This window comes from Macrobrachium nipponense, chromosome 11 (assembly GCF_015104395.2).
Source record: "Macrobrachium nipponense isolate FS-2020 chromosome 11, ASM1510439v2, whole genome shotgun sequence".
In the NCBI taxonomy this organism is placed as follows: Eukaryota; Metazoa; Arthropoda; class Malacostraca; order Decapoda; family Palaemonidae; genus Macrobrachium; species Macrobrachium nipponense.
In genome coordinates, this window is record NC_061087.1 from 77,968,566 (window position 1) to 77,981,077 (window position 12,512).

At 38.2% G+C, this 12,512-nt stretch overlaps 3 non-coding genes across 3 annotated transcripts; 1 reads left to right on the forward strand and 2 right to left on the reverse strand.

The window, feature by feature from the left end:
- Nucleotides 1-952: 952 nt before the first annotated feature.
- On the reverse strand, nucleotides 953-1,025 carry Trnam-cau (transfer RNA methionine (anticodon CAU)). Its single transcript has one exon. It is a non-coding gene; the product is annotated as a tRNA-Met (tRNA).
- Nucleotides 1,026-2,917: 1,892 nt separating this feature from the next.
- Trnam-cau (transfer RNA methionine (anticodon CAU)) lies at nucleotides 2,918-2,990 on the reverse strand. Its single transcript has one exon. It is a non-coding gene; the product is annotated as a tRNA-Met (tRNA).
- An 8,726-nt stretch (nucleotides 2,991-11,716) lies between these two features.
- Trnam-cau (transfer RNA methionine (anticodon CAU)) lies at nucleotides 11,717-11,789 on the forward strand. Its single transcript has one exon. It is a non-coding gene; the product is annotated as a tRNA-Met (tRNA).
- Nucleotides 11,790-12,512: the final 723 nt, after the last annotated feature.

Here is a 12,512-nt window from a genome sequence, read left to right on the forward strand (position 1 = left end):
AAATTATGCAAACACAAACCCATTGCTATTTACCAAAAATACTCCTAATTACAATAATTAACTTGTAAGTAAAACGGAATCATTTTCATAAGATGTTTCATATCATTATGTCATAATGTAATTGCCAAGTGCTACTTACTTCCAGAAAAAAAGGAAAAGCATTGTTAAATATTTATGTTCGTGGAAACTAAAAGGCATGGTGAAAATGAAAAAATTAGACAATTTTAGTCAATAAAAGGCCTCGATAGCGCAGTAGGCAGCGCGTCAGTCTCATAATCGTGAGTTCGATCCTCACTCGGGCAATATTCTTTTAATATTAATTTATAATTTTTGACACATCACTAACTATGCTTCAAATATATGTATTTGGCTTTAATATTGATATAATTAACCATTTTGCAATGAAAATTGGTCAGAATTTTGTCATAATGATTTGTAGTATGTCACTGAAATTCCTTGTGAAGTAGAAAATATTTTGAATTAGATGATTTTTCTGTTGACTACCTGTCTTGAAGATTACAAACACAAGTGCGCACACAAAGAAAGCAAAAATGGAAATTAGTGATCTCCAGTCCTTGAAGTTGTACCATTTTTTCCATTTTAATCAAAATATGGAACATACCAATGTAACCGATATCATGCTCAAAACTGTTGTACATAGGAGTCAGATATGCATGAATAAGCAGAAAAGAAACAATAAATAAAATGTTTTTGCTGGTTGCATCTGTGTTTGTAATCATAAAAACAGGTAATTAACGGCAAAACCACACAATTCAAAATATTTTTAACTACTTCACACTGGATTTCAGTGACATAGTACAAATCATTATGACATCAATCTTACCAATTTTCCTTCTGAATACAAGAATAATATAAATATTATAGCCAAATACACATATTTTGAAGTAGTTATTTTTGAGAGTAAAAATAATAATGAATTTCAAAAGAATCTTGCCCCGAGTGAGGATCGAACTCACGACCTTCAGATTATGAGACTGACGCGCTGCCTACTGCGCTATCGAGGCCTTTTATTCTCTAAAATTGTCCCATTTTTTCATTTTCAGCAAGCCTTATACTAGTTTACAGGAACTTAAATATTCAACAATGCTTTTCTTTATTTTCTGGAAGTAAGTAGCTCTTGGCGATTACATTATGACATAAAGATGTGAAAAATCTTATGGAATTAATTCACTTTTACTTTAAAAGTTAAGTAAATGAAAATTAGTAATTGTTAATTTGGACTACTTAAGGTACATAGCAATGGACTTGTGTTCTATGGCAATAATGATAAAAATAAAATACAGTTACTTATATATAAATGAATCATGACCTAGATGCAAAGAGGTTTTAGATATTTGATTATTTACCATGTAGACTGACAATTTATCTATATATGTATAAAAGGCAATTTCTGCCTGTCTGTCTGTTCGTTATGCATGCACAGAACATGAAAGCTAGGGCTACAAAATTTTTATCATAGACTCCCCTCCCCCCCTGGAAGGTTTTAGTTAAAATCCGAAATTCGAGAGCTGTTTCTAAGAGGGCTTTAACCCCTCTTTTTTCAAACCACTTCATATTTTACAATTTTAGGAGTTGACAGCAACCTCTTTGGATTTTTTTACAACTTCTTTGCTTGACAGGATCACAAGTGATTACTTATTCTGAAAGTGATTGCATAATCCACCCTGTAGGGGTTGTCATCACGGATGATATGCCTCTTTTTTCCTGAGAAATGCTGGGTACAGCAGTTAGTAATATATATTTGTTCATTCATTAGTGCAATGAATATCACAGTATATACTTATTGACTTCGGCAGTTGTTCAGTAGAAAGTTAAATTATGTTTCTGATGAGTAATGAAAAATATATTCATCACATGCTGTTTTCCCAGTTTTGCAAGCGAAGCAGGGAAAAGTTACTGTTCATTACCATTTCATAACTTGATTCCTCAGTTTTGAAATATATATTGCAATGAGAGAGAGATATTTGCAAACAAAAGCCTTCTGTTCATTGGATTCTATCCGATGGGATAAGGATTACCTTAATCAGCCTCTTATTCCTTTTCATTATGATAAAATGACAAACACGTTGACAGCTTACTGGTCACCTGCATTCATAATTGTTCACATCTTATTTCCTCTCTCTCTCTCTCTCTCTCTCTCTCTCTCTCTCTCTCTCTCTCTTCCTGGCCCCCACAGCAGTCAAGTAATAATCGGCTAGTTGATTCACTCTCTGGGTCAAAAGAAGCATACAAAACTCAACAGAAGGGATAGAGGGAGTGGTTTTTGGGTACAATTTATATGACATAACTGTAATAAATAGAAAACATGAAACAGCAAGTCAGTCCATATCAACATGTTGCATGAAATCAGTCAATGAGACTCCTATGAAAGGTTTTAAATGAAAACTACAGTAAAGGAAATTACCAGATACTGTATACAGCCAGGATAAATTCAGTCATATATTCAGTTATATATCCCATGTAGGAGGAAGAAAGCAACATTGTGGAAATGCAAAAACAAAGTCATTGGAAAACATGATCGTTCACATTTCATATCTAGGAGCTTCATCATTCATTAACCTCCTTAATATACTTTTTGTGCATAACTGGTTTCGACCTACATTCCTAAGGCACTAAAACAAGCATGATTTATTGATTCAAAGCATAATTTTCAATTTTTTTTATGGGCGTGTCTGTGTATGTACTATAACTGTCATCTGAATCAATCACTGTACTTGAAGGAATGAAAGAAATTATAGATATTTTCCCATTATTTTCAAATCAATTGCAGTGACGTGAAAGGAATATTTGAATAAGTAAAATATTCCTTATTAATGAAATAATGATTCGCAATGCATAATCAATGGAAAAAGTTTTCAAATATTAATGCAACATCTTCGGTGAAGTAAAACCATTCTGCCCCGAGTGAGGATCGAACTCACGACCTTCAGATTATGAGACTGACGCGCTGCCTACTGCGCTACCGAGGCCATGAGAACCATTATTAATGGCCCTTTGAAGTTCTCCCCAGGCCATTTAGCCTTCACTGACCCAAATATTGAACAATGTTTCTAACCACTTTATACACTTTTCTTCTTTCATCTAATTTTTTAAAACTCTTGCAACAACATAATGGTTTTTGTTCCGTTTATATAAAAGCGACAATACTCCAACAAAGAAAGAGAGAGAGAGAGAGAGAGAGAGAGAGAGAGAGAGAGAGAGAGAGAGAGAGTAGCTCGGGCATCACAATTTTTAACGTCTGTGAATAAAACCATGCATAGACGTAATGGATCAGAACAGACATGATGATTCACAGAATGTTTGTTTTGTTGACCGAGAAATCTGATATACAATAGAAATAGTGCAATGAATATCCCAATACAAGTTAATCGAACGAACAACAGTTCACCAACAACAATGTCATTTCTGTTTCGTTGTCAATGATGAAATATATTATTCAAAAATACAGGATCGGCTTATTCCATTACAGGGCGGGAAAAATTTTATTTCAGCAACTAATGTATAGTTCAAGTTGGTATAGGCCTTCTTTAATTATCTATTTATCTCTATCTATCTATATATACACGCACACACACGCACACCCACACTTAGATCAGGCAATTCGGACAACTACAAATATTTCTAAGCAATACATCAACTTCAGGTGGTTATTTTGGCGGCCATCTTGAAAAATGACCGCCATTTTGGATTTTCAATTGGCCAATCGAGCAGATTTGATTAGTATCCCTTGGAGAACAGATGTGCCAAATTTGATGCTTGTATTATTATTTGAACGATTCTTCTAAAAAAATTACTCTTATCTGCCCCATTGTAAGTTTTATAAAGTTCAAAAATGATATCAGATTAATGGATAATTTTGGTCAGTTAGAGTAAAAAATAAATAAATTTATAAAAAAGGGAAGGGGTTAGAAAACGTCAATTTAGAAATATTTCCGGGTAAATGCTGACCTGGAAACAGAAATTAAAAGTAGACATATTTTCCAACATTTAGGTACTAAGAAAGTGTATCATTAAGGGGGGAATCAGCTGAATGAAAATTTAGCCCCCTTTTATGAAATCATGTGATAGACGTTTACCAAATATATTCTGTTTGCCTCTGACCCTGTAACCGTTGCATATTTTACGTGCTACTTGAATATTTCACTGTACAACTTGGTGTAAAGAAATCTCCAGGTAACTTGGGCTGTCTTTTTTTTTTTTTTATCTTTCCTTTAATTATTTCCTTTTATAACTCATATTCCCTCTCTGTCTCTCTGTCTGTCTCTCTCATATTTTTACCACACACACAGATATATATGTTAGATATGACAATTCAATAGGAGGATAAGAAAATTACTTTTAAGTTTCTACTGTATAAATGCAATTCTTAAACTATTCAAGTAACGATACAACTACACACACACACACACACACACACAGAGAGAGAGAGAGAGGAGAGAGAGAGAGAGAGAGATTTACATTTAGTATTGTAGGAACAGCGAAATAAAGTGAATCAAGTCAATATAAATCAGAAAACATTAAAGCAAATGAATAAAGACAAACATGCAGAAATAACAGCGCCAACAGCTACAAATACCAAAATACGTTTAAGCTGCAACTACACAAAAACATTTTATCAATACTGGAGACAAACGAAATGGATTCAATGAGATTTGCTAGTGCAATCAAAGTTTTTCACCCAGACGGCAAAAACTTCCATTTTGTGAATTCTGTCCACATGAAAAAAACTGACTGATTAATCATGGCATATAACTTTTAAAAAAATACATAACAAAATAATTATCTATAAGTCACGTGTACAATATCACCTTAGTTTTATGACAAACTATTCGCACATGAACTTTACATAAATTATTCTTGTACAGGGCTGGTCCTGTTCACTTTAAGAGTATTTTATTAAACAACTATTCAAGAACAGTTTAGGTATGTGGTTAGCTTGAGATAATTTTTCTATGTCTTCCCAGTTTAACCCTTAAACGCCGACTGGACGTATTTTACGTCGAGATAAATTGTCTGTGGGTGCAAAGTGGGTGTCCGACTGGACGTATTTTACGTCGACATACGAAAAGAAATTTTTTTGTTTTTTTTAAAATTCGCGGAAAAATACTTATAGGCCTACCAGCCTAAAACTTTTGAATCACGCGCCTTGGGGAATGCTGGGAGTTCGTGGATCAAGGCCTTGTTTTGTTTTAAAACGTGACCCAGGTGCGCATGCGCGATATCCCTTCTTCTCGCTCCAGCCTAGGGCATCAGTACCGCGCACCATCCGAGAGCGATCTTTTCGTGAAAAGAAAGCGGTTTTTCTGGACTTGTGCGAGACTTTGAGCATTCTTTGTATTGCTACAGGACACTTCCTAGATATGTCTCAACGACGTGTGAACCGTGAAAGGCGCGTTTTACCCGTCGGAAGGGATCGTGTAAGGCGAGTTTTGGACCTGGATGCTGGCGAGGGGCCAAGCACCCAGCATGACCCCGCGCCTCAAGGCCGTTCTGTGCGGCCACGTGTGGCTGAAAGTGTTTCGGGAACACATCGTATGCCTTTGGTTACCCCTAGGAAGCATGTGGGCGTCCTTAGGGGCATTCGTAGGCATTTGGGAGGCCTCCAACCAAGGGACATAGACGAATATCTTTCGGAGCTTGATCAGGAACATGTCGCAAGTCCTCATTTTGATGGAGGATGGTCATCTTGAGTGATGAGGACATCACTCCCGATGAAAGTGAGGATGAATATTTGCCCCCAATGTCCGTTCGAGGCTCACATCCCGAAAGTGAGCTCGAATTCAGTGCATATGAGGGGGAATCTGAGGAGGAGGGGGGAGGGGGGGTATGGGACCGGCTCAAGTTTATCGCAGAGGACGATACAGAAAGTGAGGGCCTAAGTGAGGGTGATGGCCAACGGGGGGTAGTGTGCATCGTGCCCGCACCCGTGCGCGTGCGCGCGCACGGGCACGTAGAAGTCGGCTCGTCGCGCCAGCCAAGGTGAAGGTCGTCGTCGGAGAGTGACGAGGGGTGGACGGAGGACCCCACCCCTCCTAACATGCACCCCTTCACGGCACCCCTGGATGACCGTACAGTACCCCTGACTGTTTTGGGGTTCATCCAGCTTTTCCTGACGCGGGGAATTGCTGGAATACCTGGTACACGAGACGGTGGACTACGCTCGGTACTGCCGGTATGAGCTGAAGACGACCTTGTCGTATTACTGGCGGGGTTGCAACCTCATTGACATGGCACATTTTTTGGGGCTCCACATTTATTTGGTTTTTGACACCTGCTGTCGGACGTCAGGCAATATTGGAGGAGAAATTATTTTTTATGTATGCCGAATTTCCTGGCGATGAAGGACAGGTACTCTTCACGCCTTCAACCGAAGGGCCATACCCCGGAATAACAGTGATCGCCTCATTTTAGTGCGTACAGTGTTGGATTATATCCGTGAGCGGTGTAGTAATCTCGTGATTCCTGGAAAGAACCTGTCTTTGGATGAGGGGATGATGCCTTACAAAGGACGTTTCTTAGTATAAAAGTGTTATAACCCCAAGAAGCCAAAGAAATATGGTGTGAAATTCTTTCTCATTACCGAGGCCAACACTGGATACGTTGTGGACTTTTCAGTGTATACCGGGGTCTTCTCCACGCTGCGTGACACTGTATTCAACCTTGTGGGACGTTTCCATAACCAGGGATATCACCTGTTTATGGATAATTATTATAACTCGGTTATCCCTGGCCCAGGAACTGTATGAAGCACGGTGTTCACGTCAGTGGTACCCTTCGGGTGGTGCGTGGGGCCCCGAATGTCCTCAAGAGGTTCGCTAGTCATCCGCAACACCTGGCAAGAGGAGAGACAGAGTGGCGGCGGAAGGGCGCTGTCTTCGTCATCTGTTGGAATGGGTGTCCGACTTGTCCCCATGATTACGACGAGTCATGAACCCATCCAAGAAGAGATCGTACAGCAAGAAGAAGACACGTCGACAGGGCCGAGTTGTGTTTGAGGAGTTTCGTACCGAGCGGCCTACTGTCATTGGCACTACAACAGGCACATGGGAGGAGTTGATCTCTTTGATCAGCTCATCCAGTACTATCCCTTCGCCAGGAGAACCAGAAGGTGGACACAGAAGCTCCCTAAATACATCCTTCAGTTGGCCTCCAAATGCCTACATACTGTACTGTGGGTACCGCGGTGACAATCTTCCGAGGTTGACCCACATACAGTTCCTAGAGGTAGCCGGAATGCCCTCATCAACTTCGATCCCGATGAGTGGCCTTCCATAACTGACCCCCGTGCCCCGAGCTGCAGATCTGCCCCTAGAGGAAAGGGCAGATAGGAGGGAACCAACCTTCGCTCGACCTGCCGCCGCCCCTGCTGACGACCGCCCCTGCTGACGACGCCCCTGCTGCCGCCGCCCCTGCTGACGACGCCCTGTTGCCGCCACCCATGGCCGCCGCCCCTGCTGACGACCGCCCATGCTGCCGCCGCCCCTGCTGACGCGCCCCTGCTGCCGCCGCCCCTGCACACGCCCCTCTTGCTGCCGGCCCCGCCATCACCGCTCTCGTCGGGGTAGTGGACCCTGCGTGTCGGCTGCAGCCAGGGGAACACATACTGGAGGTCCTAGAAGGGCGAAGGCAGAAACGGTGCCGGGTGTGCCATATGAAATGGCAGAAGGAGAGACACCGGTTCTTCTGTCGTCTCTGCAAGTTGCTCTTTGCAGGATAGGGGAGTGTGACCGAAAGTACCACACTAAGGTCATGTATTGGAGCGCGCCCCCTAAACCGACAGCGGAGGGCGCACGGGGCCGCCGGGTCCATCAGCAGTAAGGGCGCGCGTCTCCCTCCTCCACCTGTACCTCGTCAGTCGTGGAAAAAAATGCAAGACTCTTCAATGGAGGAGAGAAAAACAGAATAGAACGAAGAGTCAGGATTACGAGTGAGTATCTGCATTTATTTTATATTTAGTTTATATTATTACAATTTTTTATATATCTGAATGTGTGCATGATAAAATAATAATAAGACATTTCATTGTATGCGAAAAGAGAAGTGTCACCTGCATTCCTTTTATTTATGTATTGGTACCAGAATCGAAGAATGTAACATATATTTTAAGTTTTAAGTATTAAAAAAAATTATATATATATATATATATATATATATATATATATATCTATATACATATATATATATATATATATATATATATATATTAGTATAATATATATTATATATATATATTAAATATTTTTTTTGGGGGTAAAGCAAATTACTTACAGTCAAGTAATATTCAATCATTTCCTACCTCACTTTAAAACATATTGCAAGTCTCTAGAACAATATCTCGATTTATGGTGAATATTTGAAAAAAATATGATTCCCTCCGCGCGCCGATTCTCGGCCGAAAATATCCGAAACGCGTAGGTCACATTCTCCTAATATTGTGCCTTTTCATATTACGCTTATTTTATAGTTTTACATATGGAAATGTGCGCAAAAACATGCAAAATATAACAAAAAATATTGGACGGTTGTAGCATTTATCATTTTGAAATATTTGCATATAAAGTACGATAAGTACGAAAAAAACTACGATCGGTCAACTGACTCAACCGAAAAAGGTCAACGCTTTTATAACATAAAAATCTTACAGTCTAGTATTATTAAATCATTTTATATTCATTTTAAACAAATTGCAAGTCTCTAGAACAGTATCTCGATTTATGGTGAATTTTGAAAAAAATATTTTTTTCCCTTCCGCGCGCCGATTCTCGGCCGAAAATCTCGGTAAACGCGTAGGTCACATTCTCCTAATATTTGAGCCTTTTCATATTTACGCTTTTTTAAAGGTTTATATATGGAAATGCGCAAAACCATGCACAATATAACAAAAAATTTTGGAAGGTTGTAGTATTTATCATTTTGAAATATTTGCATATAAAGTACGATAAGTACGAAAAAAACTACGATCGGTCAACTTTGACTCAACCGAAAAGGTAAAAAAACGCTTTTATAACATAAAAATCTTACATTCTACTAATATTCAATCATTTATCTTCATTTTAAAACATATTGCAAGTCTCTAGAACAAAAATATCTCGATTTATGGTGAATTTTTGAAAAAAAAAAATATTTTTTTCCCCTCCGCGCGACGATCTCGGCCGAAAATCTCGGAAACGCGTAGGTCACATTCTCTAATATTTTGAGCCTTTTCATATACGCGTTTTTTAAAGGTTATATATGGAAAATGTGCGCAAAAACATGCACAATATGACAAAAAATATTGGAAGGTTGTAGCATTTATCATTTTTGAAATATTTGCATATAAAGTACGATAAGTACGAAAAAAAACTACGATCGGTCAACTTTGACTCAACCGAAAAGGTCAAAAAACGCTTTTATAACATAAAAATCTTACAGTCTAGTAATATTCAATCATTTATCTTCATTTTAAAACAAATTGCAAGTCTCTAGAACAATATCTCGATTTATGGTGAATATTTGAAAAAATTATTTTTATTCCGTCCGCGCGCCGATTCTCGGCCGAAAATCTCGGAAACGCGTAGGTCACATTCTCCTAATATTTGTGCCTTTTCATATTACGCATTTTTTAGAGGTTTATATATGGAAATGTGCGCAATAACGTGCACAATATAACAAAAAATATTGGAAGATTGTAGCATTTATCATTTTTGAAATATTTGCATATAAATTACGATAAGTACGAAAAAAACTACGATCGGTTCAACTTTGACTCAACCGAAAATGGTTAAAAAAAACCCATTTTGTAACATAAAAATCTTACAGTCTAGTAATATTCAATCATTTATCTTCAATTTAAAACATATTGCAAGTCTCTAGAACAATATCTCGATTTATGGTGAATATTTGAAAAAATTATTTTTATTCCGTCCGCGCGCCGATTCTCGGCCGAAAATCTCGGAAACGCGTAGGTCACATTCTCCTAATATTTGAGCCTTTTCATATTACGCTTTTTTTAAAGTTTTATATATGAAAATGTGCGCAAAAACATGCACAATATAACAAAAATTATTGGAAGGTTTGTAGCATTTCTCATTTTTATTTTTTTTTATATTTGCATATAAAAAATTTTTTTTAACAAAAAAACCGACATTCGGTCAACTTTAACTCGTTCGAAATGTCAAAAACTGCATTTTGTAAGCTAAAAAACTTCACATATCGTAATATCAATCATTTTCCTTCATTTGAAACAAATTGCAAGTCTCTATAACAATATTTCGATTTATGGTGAATTTTTTAAAAAATTATTTTTTTACATCCGCGTGCTACGAATTCATGCATCATTTTGTGATAATATTTCCTCTGTGTTGCTTTTATCGTTTTACAATGTGTTATATATCAAAATGATCGCAATTTAGTGCACATTACAACGAAAAAAAAGTAACTTGTTACCTCTAAACCGTTTGGCGCACAGCGCGATTTGAATACAATTTATATATGAAATTTCGTTTTTGCGCTATCATATATCGCATCATTATATATGATAATGATAATTTTTTTCCTTTCTGATGGTTGCATACTAAACTTCAAGCAATGACAAAAAAAGGAGCCAAAAATGACTCTTAATCTTGAAAACTAAGCACGCTGTGATTTTTGAAAAAAATATTTTTTTCCGCTTATGCGCTCACTCTCAAACCCCTCCGGCACACGGGAGTCATTTTTTTATTTACCGCTCCGGCGTTTAAGGGTTAAGTACACAGCAACCCTAGTAGAAATTAGGTTAATAAAAGAGATTTTTAGCATGAATACCAGTAATATTATACCTGCCGGAGTACACAGCAACCCTAGTAGAAATTAGGTTAATGAAAGAGATTTTTAGCATGAATACCAGTAATATTATACATGCCAAAGATAAAATTTTTATATTCCTAATACAATCACATGAATAATTCAAGTGTATGGTTGGGTTTTATGAAATTTAGGCCGTGATGTGTTGCACTAGGGGACTTTTGGCTATTCAGCTTTTAGGATAGTGAAAAAGGGGCGTTGGATTGGTTGGACAGCAAGATAAAGAGATCGAGAAAATAAAGGATTTGAAGAAAAGGATCAAAAGGTGGAACTGGTAGAACACCCAAAGTTGCACTAAGAAGTAATACCAAGAGAAGTTGGACAGCAAGATAGAAGGAAGAAAGCTGGTATGAAGGTAAAGTAAAATACTAAAATGAGAGTGACACTAGGGGCTGAAGGGTCACTGCAGACCACCTTTAGTAATGACTACAGTGCACTATGTGAGGTGTACTGACGGAACTACCTCCTTGAGGGATAAGGTTGAGTGTAAAGGTTGATTATTGTAGCAGAACGAATGCAGAGTAAGAGGTCATGGCTGCTGTGGATCTATTAGACATTTCTGTAGCAGGCATTTTAGAGCAATTATGACCTAACCAGACTTGCCCTTAACCTAACCTGACCTAAGACTTAGTGTCGCAACCTGGCCTGGGGTGGGGCTTGCTTTGCCTCTCTGAAAACCAGATACCAACCCCCCTCCCCAAAGTAATTTGCAATCACTTACTCTGCATTCTACCCAGTGGGTATTTAAGTAAACTTATCACTTGCTAACCTAATCTATATCAAGTTTGTACAGATCATAGACTTTCCTGAAATTATCAAACCCATAGTGTCCTAAGGCACCTATGTCCATCAAACCCTTCGGGACATTTTCATGGCCTCGATAGCGCAGTAGGCAGCGCGTCAGTCTCATAATCTGAAGGTCGTGAGTTCGATCCTCACTCGGGGCAATTCAGTTTTCCTAGAAGAATATGACAGACTAGGACAGAGAGGAAAAATACTAATGAACTGTCGACTTGCTGGAATTGGCTATAATCTAGATTGAATAAGAGAAAAAAGGTTCACTGAAACAGTGATCTTACATACCAATATCTAAATGGGTTAAATCTTTGCTAACTTTCCTCTGGATACAAAAAGTACAAAAGAATATAATAAACTGCGGCTATTTTTATGAATATGATTACTGTCTTGATGATTTGGACTTGCATATGTATCATTTGAGCCATGCTTTGTTGATTATTATAATTCCTTATGCAAGACCTGTCACTCCTTAACAGTATCTATACAAGGGCTAGTGTATCCTTGAGGTCTCCTGGAACTGCACGTCACAGAACTGTCCAAGGGTACTTTTCTAAACTGTCAAGTCATAAAACTATCCAAGGGCACTTTTCCAAAGTGTTTTTAAAAACCTGTGAACATAAGCTGCTCTGGGGAGCTCACCCTAACCCCCAGCCAAACTGAACGGGAATGGCCTTCATTGAAATGACCACACTTGAAGCAGTCTCTTGCTCAAGCGAAAATTGGAAAATGTTACAATCTATTGCTATGTCTTTTGGGGATAATCTCTATGCTGTAATTTTCATTTACAGTAATGACAGTACGTCACTACAGGTTCTTGCTTCAAAGACATTTTCATATCCTTTACAGGCAGTGGGCAGCGAGATTGTTGTCAG